Source organism: Pinus tabuliformis, chromosome Q (assembly GCF_031772625.1).
Source record: "Pinus tabuliformis cultivar Carrire ecotype Pingquan chromosome Q, CPIR1, whole genome shotgun sequence".
Taxonomy (NCBI): Eukaryota; Viridiplantae; Streptophyta; class Pinopsida; order Pinales; family Pinaceae; genus Pinus; species Pinus tabuliformis.
The window spans coordinates 379,281,699-379,297,469 of NC_142296.1; positions in this window are offsets into that span (position 1 = coordinate 379,281,699).

Genomic DNA, 15,771 nt, shown 5'->3' on the forward strand with positions numbered 1-15,771 from the left:
TGTATGAATCATATATAAAGGATGGAGACTCCCTGCGAGGATCATCGTGTCTTATTTTGTAGTCGAGCTCTGCTCTATTGGAGGTTGCCCCCTCGAAGAGGCAAGTGAACATTACTTTCCAAATAATAAAATCATTGCTATTCTGTGTTCTGGGTATCTTTTCTTCACATATTTTGTATTTGGGTATCATTTTGCAGGTTAAGAGCATGACAAGTGGTATAAGAGCACTTTCCAGGGTCGGTGGGATCTCCATTTCTTAGCAATTTTTTTTTTGGCTAGAGACGTGTTCCAGCGTCTTTAAACCATGGGATCTGTCATTGAGCGCATAAACCTGCAGATTTGGGGAGGCATGCACGCAGGAAATACAAGAGGTGGTCACGTCTGTTGGACTCCCTTGTAACCCCTGTGGGTACCCCTTCGAGTAGTAGCGCATTAGACAGAATCGCGCATGGATTGTCTTCCACATACCCTCTGGGTGATCCGGATTTAAACAAGAACGCAACAAATTATAGAGATAACCATATACACAAAGATGCAGTGGAAATAATACTTCATTTCATTAATGGAAAATACTGAAATATGCTTACAACCAGAAATGGAAATAAACCAACTAGGGCGATGGTAGCTTATCTCTAAGAAGAGATGTGATGGCTACATGCCTCTCAACTCTATGTTACAATGAGGCTCGAAGGCCTATTTATTGTTGAGAAACAATGGAAAACCCTTAACATTCCAAAACCTAACCCTAGGAGATGAAACGCCAAACGGTGGGCCCCGTTTGGGGTAAATTGGTACATCAACTTCCCGGGGTCGTAACTTTGGCATATGATCTCCGTTTGACGCGTACAATAGCTCATTCGAAAGATCTATCCGAGCACTATCATTGTTGAAATAGGCAACATCGGTCGGTCCATTCCATGGACCCATGTTGCCCCCGGATTCCCCAAAAAACGTCGTTTAGGGCCTCAAAACGGCTCCGGAAGTTCAGGACCCAAAAAAATGCTAAAAATAGTAAGTTGTGCTACAATTAAGGAAACTGAAAATGCTGAGAAAGACAATGGTGGGGGTCCAGGTGGACTTGGCAGGTGGCCACCAATATCCACCTGGATCATTCCTCCCCCCTTAGGAAGCAATGGTCCCCATTGCGTTGAGCTCCTCCATGAGACGAGGAAACTTCTGCTGAACTTGTTCCTTGGTGAGCCACTTGCCCTGCTGAAGGAGTTGGCTTGCTTTGACAACTCGATACAGTTGGATATTATGTTGGCGAGTGTTCTTGATCTATGTGTCCATGATCCGATCAGTTGCAGCTTGTTCCATGCAATCTGGATTTAATTATGTGGGTTTGAGCTGTTCTGCAATGTCGGATGTGTCTAGCAATGGTGGAAAGTATGGCCGAAGGTGGTCCACATTGAACACTGGGTGCAGGCCAAGGAATGGGGGAATGCTGAGCTCAAATGCATTGTCTCCCATAGCCTTAGTAATGGTGTAAGGACCATATCGGAGTGGTCTCAATTTCCGATAGGCTCCAGTAAGGCGTTCCTTTTGCAAATGCAACCAGACTTTGTCGCCCACCTGAAATTTGTGTGGCACCCGGTGTTGATCATGTCGCTGCTTGTACTTGGCATTTGATTTCTCAAGAATGTCATGGACCTGCTGGTGAATATGTTGGATACGCTCAATGAAGCTGGTGGCCTTATCTGTTTCGGACTGGACATGAGCTAAATTCATGTGAGTAGCTACAAGTGGCATGGCCACATCAATGGGGCATAGTGGTTGGAATCCCAAACCCACCTGAAAATGGCTATGGCCAGTGGAGCTGTGAAGAGCTCGGTTGTAGCTGTGCTGAACATAGGGGAGGCTCTCATCCCATGTGCGTGGATGCTTTGAGTTATACATGCGCAGAATGTGCACAATCATCCTGTTGACAACCTCTGTCTGGCCATCAGTTTGAGGATGGAAGGCTGTGGACTTCGTGAGTTTGGTGTCCAGCATTGACCAGAGACTGGACCAAAATGTGCTGAGAAACCGACTGTCCCGATCTGAGATGATAGACTGTGGGATCCCAAAGTGCACCCACACTCGTTCAAAGAAGAGTTTAGCAGTGGCTTCTACTGTGATATTCTTCTTGCAGGCCACCATAATGGCCATCTTCGAGAACCTGTCGACGACCACAAAAACACAGTCATTTCCATGCTTAGTGGAAGGAAGGCCTGACATGTAATCCATGGAGATGGATTCCCAAGGTCGACTAGGGGTAGGCAACGGGGTATAGAGGCCATGCTTCTTAATGGTCGGTTTGGCAATGGCACAGGGAGTACATGATCGGATGTACTTCCCAACATCTTGTCGAAGATTCGGCCAATAGAAATAATTTTGTAGTACTGCCACTGTTTTCTCGACCCCGAAATGCCCAGCAGCCTGACTGTAGTGTGCTTCCCAAATCATCTTGGCACGCTCGCTTGAAGGAACACAAAGGTGACCGAGGTGGCATAATAGGGCATCCTGGAGGTGAAAATCTGCAACATGCCGACCCTCCAAGAGTTTCTGGTATGTGTGGCCGAATTCTGGGTTGCTTTTGTAGAGAAGTGGCCAATCAGAAGTCTCGTGCCCACAAGAGTTGAGCAAGGTGGTTAGCGCCATGATCGGTGGCCGACTGAGGCAATCTGCAACATTATGGGTGCTGCCCTTTTTATACTTGATATTCAAGTGAAACTGTTGCAGGTATGTAGACCACTTTCTATGGCGATCATTCTGCAATTTCCCTTGGGTCTGTATGAACTGCAGAGGTCGGTGATTTGTGTGGATGACCGTTTCCTTCCCCAAAATGTAATGCTTCCATTGTCGGCAGGCCTGTACAATGGAATACATCTCTTTATCATAAGTGGGGTACTTCCGGACTGTGTCTGAAAGTGTTTCACTGTGATATGCCACTGGATGTCCATGTTGAGTAAGGACTGCCCCAATAGTATAGTCAGAGGCATCTGTCTCGACCTCAAATGGTTGTTGTAAATCTGGTAACACGAGCACTGGTGCCATGCAGAGGCAATCCTTCAACTCCCTGAATGCCTTCTGTTGAGATTCAGACCAAAAGAATTTTTCTTTCGCCCCGCCCTTGGTGACTTGACTCAAGGGCCAAGAAATATGAGAAAACCCCAACACAAACCTGCGGTAGAAGTTGGCAAGACCTAGAAAGTTGCGGAGCTCTGTTAGAGTGGTTGGAGAAGGCCAATCCCGAATGACTTGGATCTTGGCTGGATCGACATGCACCCCCTGTTCATCAATGATGTATCCCAGATACTGAACCTGGGTCATGCCAAAAGTGCATTTCTCCAAATTGGCACATAGCTTGTGTTGCCACAGTGTCTGGAGAACCTGTCGGATGTGGTGGAGGTGCTCTTCCCAACTCTGGCTGAAGATCAGAATGTCATCCAAGTATACTACTACAAAGGAGTTGGTGAATGGCCGCAAGATGTCATCCATTAGCCTCATAAAGGTTGCAGGAGCATTCGTCAATCTGAAAGGCATGACCAACTATTTGAAGAGGCCCTCCTTGGATTTGAAGGCAATCTTCCACACATCGGAGGGTTCGATTGGTACCTGGTGATATCCTGACTTCAGATCGATCTTGATGAAATATTTCACCCCCTTTAGTTGGTCTAGGAGGTCACCAATCCGCGGGATCGGTTACCTATTACGGACAGTGATCTTGTTCAGCGCCCGATAGTAAATACAGAGTCTCCATGTCCCATCCTTCTTCTGTACCAACACGATCGGGCTCCCACAGGGCGATGAACTCGGACGAATGTGACCTTTCTGCAAGAGCTCCTGAATCTGCCTCTTGATTTCATTGTTCTCCAGAACGGAGCGCCGATAAATTGGTCCATTGGGTAGCGGCGCACCTGGGGTCAGATCGATGGAGTGATTGACTTGACAGTGCAGAGGAACCCCTGCCGGGGAGGTGAAGATGTCCTCGTACTCCTCCACAACCTTGTCCATCTGTAGTTGTCGTGCAGAGGGACCCCGTTTGGAGGCCGCGGCCACTGTCTTCTTCTTTCCTTGAGGGCGTATCATCAGGAAAACACATTTCCTGGTTTTGGAAATGATCTTACTGCACTGTTTTGTAGTAATCAAAGAGATGGCGGCAGGTGGTGCTACCTCTGGTATCCTGAACAACTTATTCCCAATGTAATAATAACAGCACGGGGCCTTGATTCATACACAGCATGTCGCTTCCACAAGTATGGTTGTCCTAGTAATACATCACAAACTTCAAGGGGAGCAATGTCACACAATACCTCATCCGTGAAGGGCTTGATGTTGTATGGAAGGCGACACTGCTGGCTCATGCGAAGATCTCGTCCTTGGTGAAGCCACCCAATGGTGTATGGTTGTGGATGTGCTATGGTCGGTAAGCCCAACTACTTCATGACCTCTGCCGAAATGAGGCTCTTTTGACTCCCGCTATCAACAATGAACTGTATCGGGGAGCCCTTTACCCACATCTGGGAGTGGAAGAGACGCTCCTCCTCCTCTGGATCTTCGGGTTCATTTTTCTGGATCTTTGTGGTAGCAACAGTGGCGCTGGGATCCGCATCAATGATCTACTTCCCTTTTTCATACCCCTTATCGGGTTCTGACTCAGAGTCAGAACATGCATCTGATTCTGAAACCTTTATCTCAACCACCAGTGACTGCTTGGCCCGACACTCACTTGTGTTGTGAGTGGAGCTCTTATGGAACTCGTACCATTTTCCAGTGTCCTTTCTCGGCTTCGCGACGCTGTTCTTTGCTTGCAGCTTCGGCTGGTTGTCTTGGGCTGTCCCGCCTTGGCTTTGTCCTTTGTTCTGTGGTTTAGGGGCACCTTTCCCCTGCTTTGGATTCGCAAATCCAAAGTCTCGCTTCTTTTGTTTAAACTTCTGCTCGACCTTGACGGCATATCGGTATGTTGCGCCGAGCGAGAGGATGTTTAGGAATTGTATTTCTTCCTGGATGTACTTATGCAGGCAGCCACGGTATTTGAGTATCAAATGTTGTTCTGAATCCTTGATACCCAACTTTGTGCGAAGGGTATGGAAAAGATTGGTGAACTTCGACACGTCTTGGTCCCTTCCCTGCCGCAGCGTGGTCCACTTTATGTATTCATCCTCATAGCTTCCGACAGGGTAGTACTGCTCCTTGATGGCATCCCGGAACGAATCCCAGGTGGGTGCAGCTGAAAATAGTGAGCTAGTACTTTCATCCTTCTACTCGCAGTAGGTTTCCCACCAGTCCTTGACGTGGGGAGCTGCTTTGAGAAGAGCAAAAACAATCTTTTCCTGACTCGAAAATTCATGAACATAAAAATAACCCTCTAGCAGATTTAACCATTTATCTACGACATCTGCGTCTATCTGACCCTCGAATATGGGGATTTCAAAATTAACTTGTACCTTAAAGGGTGTGGCGTTTCCAGGGTAGCTGCTGGAAGCCGATGCGTTGCTTCTGGGTAGCCGCTGAAGGATCTGGGAAAAGCTGTCCATCATCGCGTTCCGTTGTCGCTCGAGGGCTTCTTCGAGCAAGATTTTGATGGGAACTCCTGCCCCCTCGTCTTTCTTCTTGTCCGCCATGGGAGGCCGTCGGGATTTGCGAGGCTCGTGTTGCAAAGGTTCAACCAGCTCAAGCCCTAACACCTTATATCCCGACCTTGTTGGGGACATGCAAAGAAAAACAGAGAAAAAGTAGACCGCTTTGATACCATTGATCCGGATTTAAACAGGAACGCAACAAATTACAAAGATAACCATATACACAAAGATGCGGCGGAAATAATATTTCATTTCATTAATGGAAAATACTGAAATATTCTTACAACCAGAAATGGAAATAAACCAGCTAGGGCGATGGTAGCTTATCTCTGAGAAGAGATGTGATGGCTACATGCCTCTCAACTTTGTGTTACAATGAGGCTCGAAGGCCTATTTATTGTTGAGAAACAATGGAAAACCCTTAACATTCCAAAACCTAACCCTAGGAGATGAAACGCCAAACTGTGGGCTCCGTTTCGGGTAAATTGGTACATCAACTTCCCGGGGTCCTAACTTTGGCATATGATCTCTGTTTGACGCGTACAATAGCTCATTAGAAAGATCTATCCGAGCACTATCATTGTTGGAATGGGCAACATCGGTCCATTCCATGGACCCATGTTGCCCCTGGATTCCCCAAAAAACATCGTTTAGGGCCTCAAAACGGCTCCAGAAGTTCAGGACCCGAAAAACTGCTAAAAATAGTAAGTTGTGCTACAATTAAGGAAACTGAAAATGCTAAGAAAGACAATGGTGGGGGTCCAGGTGGACTTGGCAGGTGGCCACCAATATCCACCTAGATCACTGGGTATATTGGAAGCCCCCTAGGCTCCCTTGAAACCTCGCCATAGATAAACCGTCGGCCGTCTTGCGGCTACCGTACACTAAGAACAGCACTCGGGGAGATTAATCGCCTGTACAATAGGGTAGTCGGGTTGTACGGCTATGGGTACGATTGATCCTCCTTAGTTAGGGCCCTGAAACATTGGGCCGAGTACTACTGCCAGACCCTTATGTATATTGCGATCTGTAGCACCTGACACTCCTCAAGACCATAGTTCCCTTTTTCTATCAGGGGATCCCACAGCATCTCTTCCAGACCCGCTTTTGCAAAGGGGTGCAGCAGCAGCAGACATCAGTCCCGCAGTCTCGAGTTCGCAGATCAGCCTGTTCCGCCATCAGATCTGCCATTCAGATCTCTCAGATCCACCAGATCGGAGTCCTTGTGAAGGGTTCCTATACCAGGGTATAATTTTCGCAGGACTTTTGGCCACATTGACATTTTGAGGATCTGGCCACTGCAGTATTGATAAGGAAGGAGTCTGAGATCTTCCGGGGCACTTATTGGTGATCTAGCCCATCAGAATCAGGACGACGAGCTGAGCATGGTGGTACCATTCAATTATTAGTGAAAATTTTTAGGCGGTCCCAAATTTTCATCAGGTTGGTGTATGGTAGAAACTAGAGCTCAGGTGATGGCCAATGAAAGGATGGACAAACTTGAAGAATGCCTGCACACCCTCAGCCTTCAGCTTAACGGACTAAGTAGCCAGGTCGCGCAACTCATCCCAAAGGACAAGGAGAAAGCCCACGAGGAGGCGTATAATGGCAATGGATACAATGAGGGTGAGTCTAGCCACTCTCCTCACGTCTGGCACACCCACCAATCACCCAGTCAGCGACCTCCCAAGTTGGATATGCATAAATTTGACGGTTCTCACTCGTCAGCATGGATAGCACAAATGGACCAGTATTTCAAACTAAATCGTATCTTAGATGATGCGACTCAGCTTATGTTGGGGAGCATGTACTTGGACAATGAAAGGTGGCAATGGTGGGAATGGCATCAACGTTGCAATGGACCTTTTAGGACTTGGACCCAATTTACAAAAGCTCTTCAAGGCCGCTTTGAACAGGAGGACTCTTTTTTGGGTCATCTTACTAAGCTCCGACAGACTGGTATAATGGATGAATATATTATAGCTTTTGAAGTCTTAGCCTTCCACACTTGGGGTCTCTCAGATGCGTTCTACACGGAATGTTTTATCAGCGGTCTTAAAGAAGCCATCAAAGCTCAAGTCCTACTGCACCACCCTCCCACATGGATGGAGGCTTGGAAGGTAGCTCGTAACGTGGAACGTGCATTAGCAGCCCAATACAGGCGCCCAAATTTCTCCACTAAAGTTCGCCCCCCACAGGCTCACAACACAACTCAAACACTTAAGGTCCAAAAGGTGTCACCTGCGGAAATGGCCAAAAGAAGAAAGCAAGGACTATGTTACTACTCTAATGAAAAATACTCCCCAGGTCATAAATGCAAGGAGCCCAAATTTTTTCAAATAGATGTCGCTGACTACAGCTCAACAGAGGAAGATCCACCACTTGAGGACCATGAGGTGCTAGAAGAAGGCAACCAACAGGACAATGTTTCCCCTCAAACTCTCAAAATCAGAGGTTTTATTAAACATCGCCCAGTAGTAGTTTTGATTGATAGTGGAAGTACACATAATTTCATCCATCAAAAAGTCGCAGAAGCAGTGCATTGTTTTGTACGCGCAATTTCTAACTTCCAAGTTCAAATTGCGGATGGAGGCACAATGAAATGTGAAGGCCGCTGTGAAAATGTTAAACTTCAAATGGGGGATTATCAGTTGAAAACCCACATGTTTGCCATACACATGGGGGGTTGCGACATTGTCCTCGGCGCTGAATGGCTCCACACTCTTGGGCCAATCACAATGGATTTCGAGGAATTATATATGAGTTTTAAGCAGAACAACTACACACATACCCTCCGTGGACTCCAGGCGGGAGCCCCCTCTATCATCAGCTCACATAGGATGGAAAAATTGTTAAAAAAGGGCAATCATGGAGTTGTAGCTCAATTTAATGCCATCCAGGCAGTCGAAACAAAGCCTCTGCCAATTCATCCTGAGATGCAATAGATTTTAAATAACCATATTCCGGTCTTTGACAAGCCTCATGAGCTTCCACCCTCACGAGGGGAACATGATCATATCATTACCTTGGTTCCAGGGGCCCAACCCCCAAATGTGCGCCCATACAGATATCCGTTGACCCAAAAGGATGAAATAGAAAAAATCATCAAGGAACTTTTGGAAGCAGGTGTCATTCGTCCGATCATTAGTCCTTATTCATCCCCAGTGGTCATGGTGCTCAAGAAATATGGGGAGTGGCAGATGTGTCCCGACTTCAGGGCCCTCAATAAGTTGACAGTCAAAGATAAATTTCCCATCCCGGTGGTTGATGATTTGCTGGATGAACTCAATGGGGCTCAATTCTTCACTAAGTTGGATCTTCGTTCAGGCTACCACCAAATTCGCATGAAGGAAGTCGACATCCCCAAGACTGCTTTCAGAACTCATGAAGGCCATTATGAATTCCTGGTCATGCCATTTGGTCTTTGTAATTCCCCCTCTACTTTTCAGAGCCTTACGAACCACATTCTCAAACCATATCTCAGGAAATTTGTCCTTGTCTTCTTCGATGACATCCTCATCTATAGTTGCACTTGGGCCGCACATCTTCAGCATGTAGATCTACTCTTGCAACTCCTCCGCAAGCATAAATTATTTGTCAAGATGTCCAAGTGTTCGTTTGGCATGGCAGAAGTAGAGTATTTGGGCCACATTGTGGGGCGTGAAGGTGTCAAGGTGGACCCCAAAAAGATCCAGGCAATGCAGGAATGGCCTCAACCTAAGACCTTGAAGAGCTTGAGAGGATTTTTGGGTCTCACAGGCTATTATCGTAAATTTATCCGCAACTATGGTCACATAGCGAAGCCCCTCACCCAACTCCTAAAGAAAAATTCATTCTTCTGGAATGAGGAAGCACAACAGGCCTTTACAACTCTAAAAAATGCCATGTGTTCCACTCCAGTCTTAGCACTCCCTAACTGCACCAAATCTTTTGTCATTGAATGTGATGCTTCGGGTACAGGTATTGGGGCGGTCTTAATGCAGGAAGGGCAACCGTTGTCCTTCACAAGCCAACAACTCAGTGGGAGGAATCTGGGCCAATCTACCTACGAGAAGGAAATGATGGCCATCTTACATGCAGTCGAGACCTGGCGACCTTACTTATTGGGGCGACGTTTCCAAATCCGCACAGATCATCACAGTCTTAAATATTTTTTGGAGCAACGCCTATCCTCCCCACAACAAAATAAATGGCTATCCAAAATGCTAGGATATGATTATGAGATAATTTACAAGAAAGGGAAAGACAATAGTGTAGCAGATGCATTATCTTGCCAATTTGAGGAGGAAAGTACTCTGCTATAAATTTCCCTCCCCATTCCAGAATGGATTGAAGAGGCTCACAGGGAATGATTTTCACACACCGGGCTCTCCCAACTCATTTCTCAATTGCAGGTAGATCCAAATTCCACCAAGGGCTACTCGTGGCAGGATGATATTCTTCGCTACAAGGACAGAGTCGTAATATCACCAACATCCACCCTCAAAAGTCACATTTTGGCAGAATTGCACTCATCTCCCATTGCAGGACATTCGGGTTTTCAGAAGACGTATGCTCACACCAGAAGATCATTTTTTTGGACAAGCATGAAAAAGGACATCCTTACTTTCGTAGCAGAATGTGATGTCTGTCAACTCCACAAAGGGGAAACCGTCAACACACCAAGCACATTACAACCATTGCCCATTCCGGCATCAATTTGGATGGAGGTTTCTATGGATTTCATTACAGGTCTTCCAAAGTCAAGGAACAAGTCAGTCATCATGGTGGTTGTGGACCAACTGTCGAAGTATGCTCATTTCTGTGCCCTACCCCACCCGTTTACACCAACTTTGGTTGCTCAATCTTTCATGGATCAGATCTTCAAATTACATGGCATGCCCACTTCTATTGTGTCCGACCGCGACCTGATCTTCACCAGTAATTTTTGGCAAGAACTCTTCAGAATACAAGGCACTCAACTCAAACTCAGTACTTCCTATCATCTGCAAACAGATGGTCAAACCGAAGCCGTCAACAAATGTCTAGAAACCTACCTTAGGTGTTTCACTTTAGAAAAGCAACACCTTTGGGCACAGTGGTTACCTCTGGTTGAATGGTGGTATAACACCAACTATCATGCCACCACCAAAATGACTCCCTATGAAGCAGTATATGGTCAACTCCCACCTTCACCTACTTCGTATCTCAAGGGATGCTCAAAAGCACAAGCAGTGGATCAACTCCTACAACATCGCACAACCATGCTCGCCCATCTTCGAGAGAATCTTCATTAAGCTCAGAACCGCATGAAGCAATAGGTAGACCAACATCGCTCAGAGCGCCAATTTCAAGAAGGGGATCAGGTCTTTTTACGGCTACAACCATATAAGCAAACATCACTCAAGGACAAGGGATGTCAGAAACTCTCTCCCAAATTCTACGGACCATACCAAGTACTTCAGCTCATTGGAGAAGTGGCCTACAAGTTGGCCTTGCCACCTGCTGCAAAAATCCATCTAGTTTTCCATGTCTCATGCCTCAAGAAAGTAATTAGGAACAATTGTAGAATTCAGACCAGTCTACCTAAATTGGACGAAGGGTCCATCTGGCTTCAACCCGAACAGGTCCTAGACACACGAGACAAGCAACTGCGCGGCCGCATGATTAAGGAAGTCCTCGTCAAATGGAAAGACACCTCTCCGAAAGATGCAACTTGGGAACCAACCACTATTCTTCAGCAGTTTCCGCAGCTTCAGCCTTGAGGACAAGGCTCGTTTTAAGGGGGAGGGCACGTTAGGGTCCCACCCTAACCCCCTTATTTATGTAATGGGATTACGTCATAGTCAAGAGTCAATAAAGCCCATATTAATAACTGTAAGTGGTTAATCCGCAATTAATGACGGAACCACGGTTAGTTGCAAATGGGCCATAGTATTAGATAGATGGTATTAATAAAACCCATGGTATTGGCCCGTGGTATTGCATGTATGAGTCATATATAAAGGATAGAGACTCCCTGTGAGGAGCATCGTGTCTTATTTTGTTGTCGAGCTCTGCTCTATTGGAGGTTTCCCCCTTGAAGAGGCAAGTGAACATTCCTTTCCGAATAATAAAATCATTGCTATTCTGTGTTCTGGGTATCTTTTCTTCGCATATTCTGCATTTGGGTATCATTTTGCAGGTTAAGAGCATAATAAATGGTAACTTGGACAGTCATCAACAACAAATACTTATTAAGGTTCTTCAAAAATATAAAAAATCTTTTGCCTGGGAATAATCAAACATGAAAGGTATAGATCTTCAACTTTGTACCCATCATATTTACATTGAGAAGGAAACTTGCACCATCCAACAGCCTCAGAGAAGGTTGAATCCACACCTTAGATAAATTGTGAAAGAAGAACTGCAAAAGTTGTTGGATGTAAATTTTATTTATCCTATATCAGATAGTGAGTGGGTCTCCCCATTGGTAGTCGTTCCCAAGAAGAATGGAAAATTTAAAATTTTCATGGACTAGAGAGAACTGAACAAAGCCACCCAAAAGGACCGTTTCTCTCTTCCTTTTATTAAGCAAGTTCTCAATAACTTAGTAGGTAAACAATTTTTTTCCTCCCTTGATGGCTTCAGTAGCTATAATTAGATTCATATCACCCCTGAAGACCAGGATAAAACTATGTTTACCTATCGTTGGGGTATGTTTGCGTACAAACTTTTACCCTTCATTTATGCAATGCGCTAGCCACATTTCAGAGAGAAATATTGAGCATTTTTTCCGATATGATTAACGAAGGACTTGAAATTTATATGGAAAATTTTACCCCCTATGGAAGTGACTTTGAGAAAGGTTTACGAAATCTGGAAAAGGTACTTGAACGATGCATTGCTACCAGGTTATGCTTAAGCAACGTAAAGTGTCACATGATGATGACAGTGGTGTGGTTCTGGGACACTACATCTCTACGACTAGAATACTAGTAGATCTAGGAAAAATAGAGGTAATTCTTGCACTACCCACAACCTACACACAGACCGAGGTAAGTAGTTTCATTGGATATGCAGGGTACTACAATAGATTTATTGAAAACTTTCCAAAAATTGATGCACCTTTATATTTCTAAATAGGTAATGTTGAATTTAACTGGTCTGACTAATGTGATGTTGCCTTTGGAGATTTAAAGAAATTGATTTCAACTGCACTCGTATTACGAGGACCAAACTGGGAGTTACCTTTCCATATCTCTACAAATGGATCAGACACAATTATAGGCGATGTACTTGGACAAGAAGAGGACATGAATCCCTACGCTATATATTATATTAGCAAAAATGTTACCCCTATGGAGTTAAATTATACAGTAACAAAAAAATAATTTTTAGCTGTTATACATGCTATCAATAAGTTTAGACATTATGTAATAGCCTATCCAGTTTTCATGTATATTAACCATTCTGCTATTAGGTACTAAGCCAAAAAACGAATCACTAATGGGCGAGTAACTCGATGGCTATTGATACTGCAGGAGTTCGATATCATCATAAAGGATCGGCGAGGAAAAGAAAATCCTGTTGCGGACTTCCTGTCTCGAGTGCCTAAGATTAATGATTTGTTATCTGTAAATGATCAGTTCCCATACGAGCATCTGTTCGTTGTAACAATTAAAGTGTTGAAAATAATACTGAGAGGGGGGGGTGAATCAGTATTATCTAATTCTTTTAATAAATCTTCCTTATTTGTTCTTTGAATTATTTTTGCATGTGAGTACCATAAAATAATGATCATGAACAAAGAAAAACAGATAGTCACACCAAAGAACACAAGATGTAAGGTGGAAACCCAATGTGGGTGAAAACCACCTGCTGCAATATGTCTCTATCTTCTTTCAAATTAGAAACTCCTTTTACAATGGTTTTGTACTGGTGCAGTCCTTTACCAGTACGCAGGATGCAACCTGCAGAGAGATACAACTCTCTCTTGTTTTCCAGTCTCTCCTGGAAGGGAGCTACAAACCCCTACTTCTTTTCATAAAGCATCAAATGATCATCAAGTACATAAAAGTTACAGTCCACTACAGTTATCAGATCAGCAATAACAGAACCAACCCAGAACACCTTATCAACAGAAAAATTCAATCAACAGAACATTTTAAGATAAATACGCAGTTTTCCCTTCTGTGGCCTGCGTCGCTACGCAGTTCACCTTCTGCTTTCCTGCGTATACCCGCAGAGATCCTTCAGCCGCACTGCGTGCCCACGCACTGTTCCTTCAACCGCGCTGCGTACTATTACTGCAGGTATGCACCCAGAGACATTATCGCGCCGCGTACTGTTACTGCAGGTACGCACCCAAAAATACTATCGCGCTGCGTACTTTTACTATGCGTACGCACCTGAACCTTGGTCGCTTTGCGTACCCACGCAGCTCTCCTTCTTCTTCTCTGCGTACCCACGCAGGTCTCCTGTTTCTGCTCTACGTACCCACGCAGATCTCCTGTTTCTGCACTGCGTACCCACGCAGATCTCCTGTTTCTGCACTGCGTACCCACGCAACTCTTCTGTTAAACACCTGCTGCCTTTTGATTAGGGCCGAATAGGCATTCCACCAGAGTGGCACAGTTTCTCAGATCTGATCATGCGCTCGAAAGATCACCCTTCACAGATTCGCCTTCAACTTCCCTTTCATATAGATCAAGCTTTTAAGACCATAACCCAATATTTCAGATCTAAAGATATTCAATTGCAAAAGATGCTTAGCCAAGTGATCTCCTTTGCTTTATATAGGCAAGAGCCTCCTAAAATCATGGAACAATACCACGAGCCAAAACCGTAATAATACAAATACCGTCGGCTAAATACCAAGAGTAAAACATAAGAAACCCCACGTGTGCTTTTCTCTGCCTTGAAATGTGTGCACTGGGGGTACGCACCTCCTGAACGGCTGGCCTGCGTATCTGGACGCGGTCCCTGCATGGTGTACCTGCGGGTACGCACCTTCTGAACTGATTTCCTGCGTACTTCTTAATTTTCAACATATTGAGAGCCTTGCCACGGGAGTTTCCATCAAGTACAACATCTGTAACATATAGCCATACCAGAAACATAATGCCAACAATCTCCCCCTTTGGACTTGATGGCAACCTCACAATCTTCAGCTTCATTCTCCCCCTTTGACATCAAGGGCAAAGGGGTATGCTCCCCCTAAGAACATGATCCCCCTGAATATGAACCAGATCTGTAACAAAGAACCATAATCCACCATGAAAGAGATAGAGACATATTGCAGCTACTTCCAAGATCTCCTTTTGCACATCCTCCATAATGCCAACAATGCAGTATATGCTCCCCCTGAACCTTTACCATCAATCAGAAGAGGTTCAGCAATAAGATGATGCATCAACAACCCCCAGCTTTTGCCTGAGGTATTCAAAAGTGTCCCTGGGCAATGGTTTGGTGAGAATATCAGCAACTTGTTCCTTAGAAGGAACGTACTCCAACTTGACCTTCTGTTCAAGCACTTGTTCCCGAATAAAATGGTACTTGATTGGTATGTGCTTGGTTTTTGAATGCATAACAGGATTCTTTGAGATGCTGATTGCACTTGTGTTATCACATAAGATGGGGATTGGTGGTGTACAAGTGATTTGAAAATCCTGCAAAGTCTGCATCATCCAAAGGAGTTGGGTGCAACAAGATGCAGCAGCTACATATTCTGCTTCAGCTGTAGACAAGGCAATTGAACTTTGTTTCTTGCTGAACCAAGATACCAGTCTGGAACCCATAAAGAATGCACCACCACTTGTGCTTTTCCTGTCATCCACGCTTCCGGCCCAATCTGCATCTGTATAAGCATGAAGTGTAAGATCTGTATCTCTAGGATACCATAAGCCATAATTTTGAGTCCCTTGAAGATATTTGAAAATTCTCTTCACTGCCTGAAGATGAGTCTCCTTCGGATTTGCCTGAAATCTTCCAACTATTCCAACTGCATGCATGATGTCCGGTCGGGTACCTGTCAAATAAAGTAAACTTCCAATCATAGATCTGTAGGTTGGTTGATGTACTACTGCAGATTCATCATTTGCACTGAGGCTACATCCTGTGACCATGGGTGTACATACTAGTTTTTCATCTTCCATACCATATATCTTCAAAATCTGTTTGAGATACTTGGTTTGACATAAAAAGATTCCTCCTTCTTTTTGTTGGATTTGCAAACCAAGGAAATATG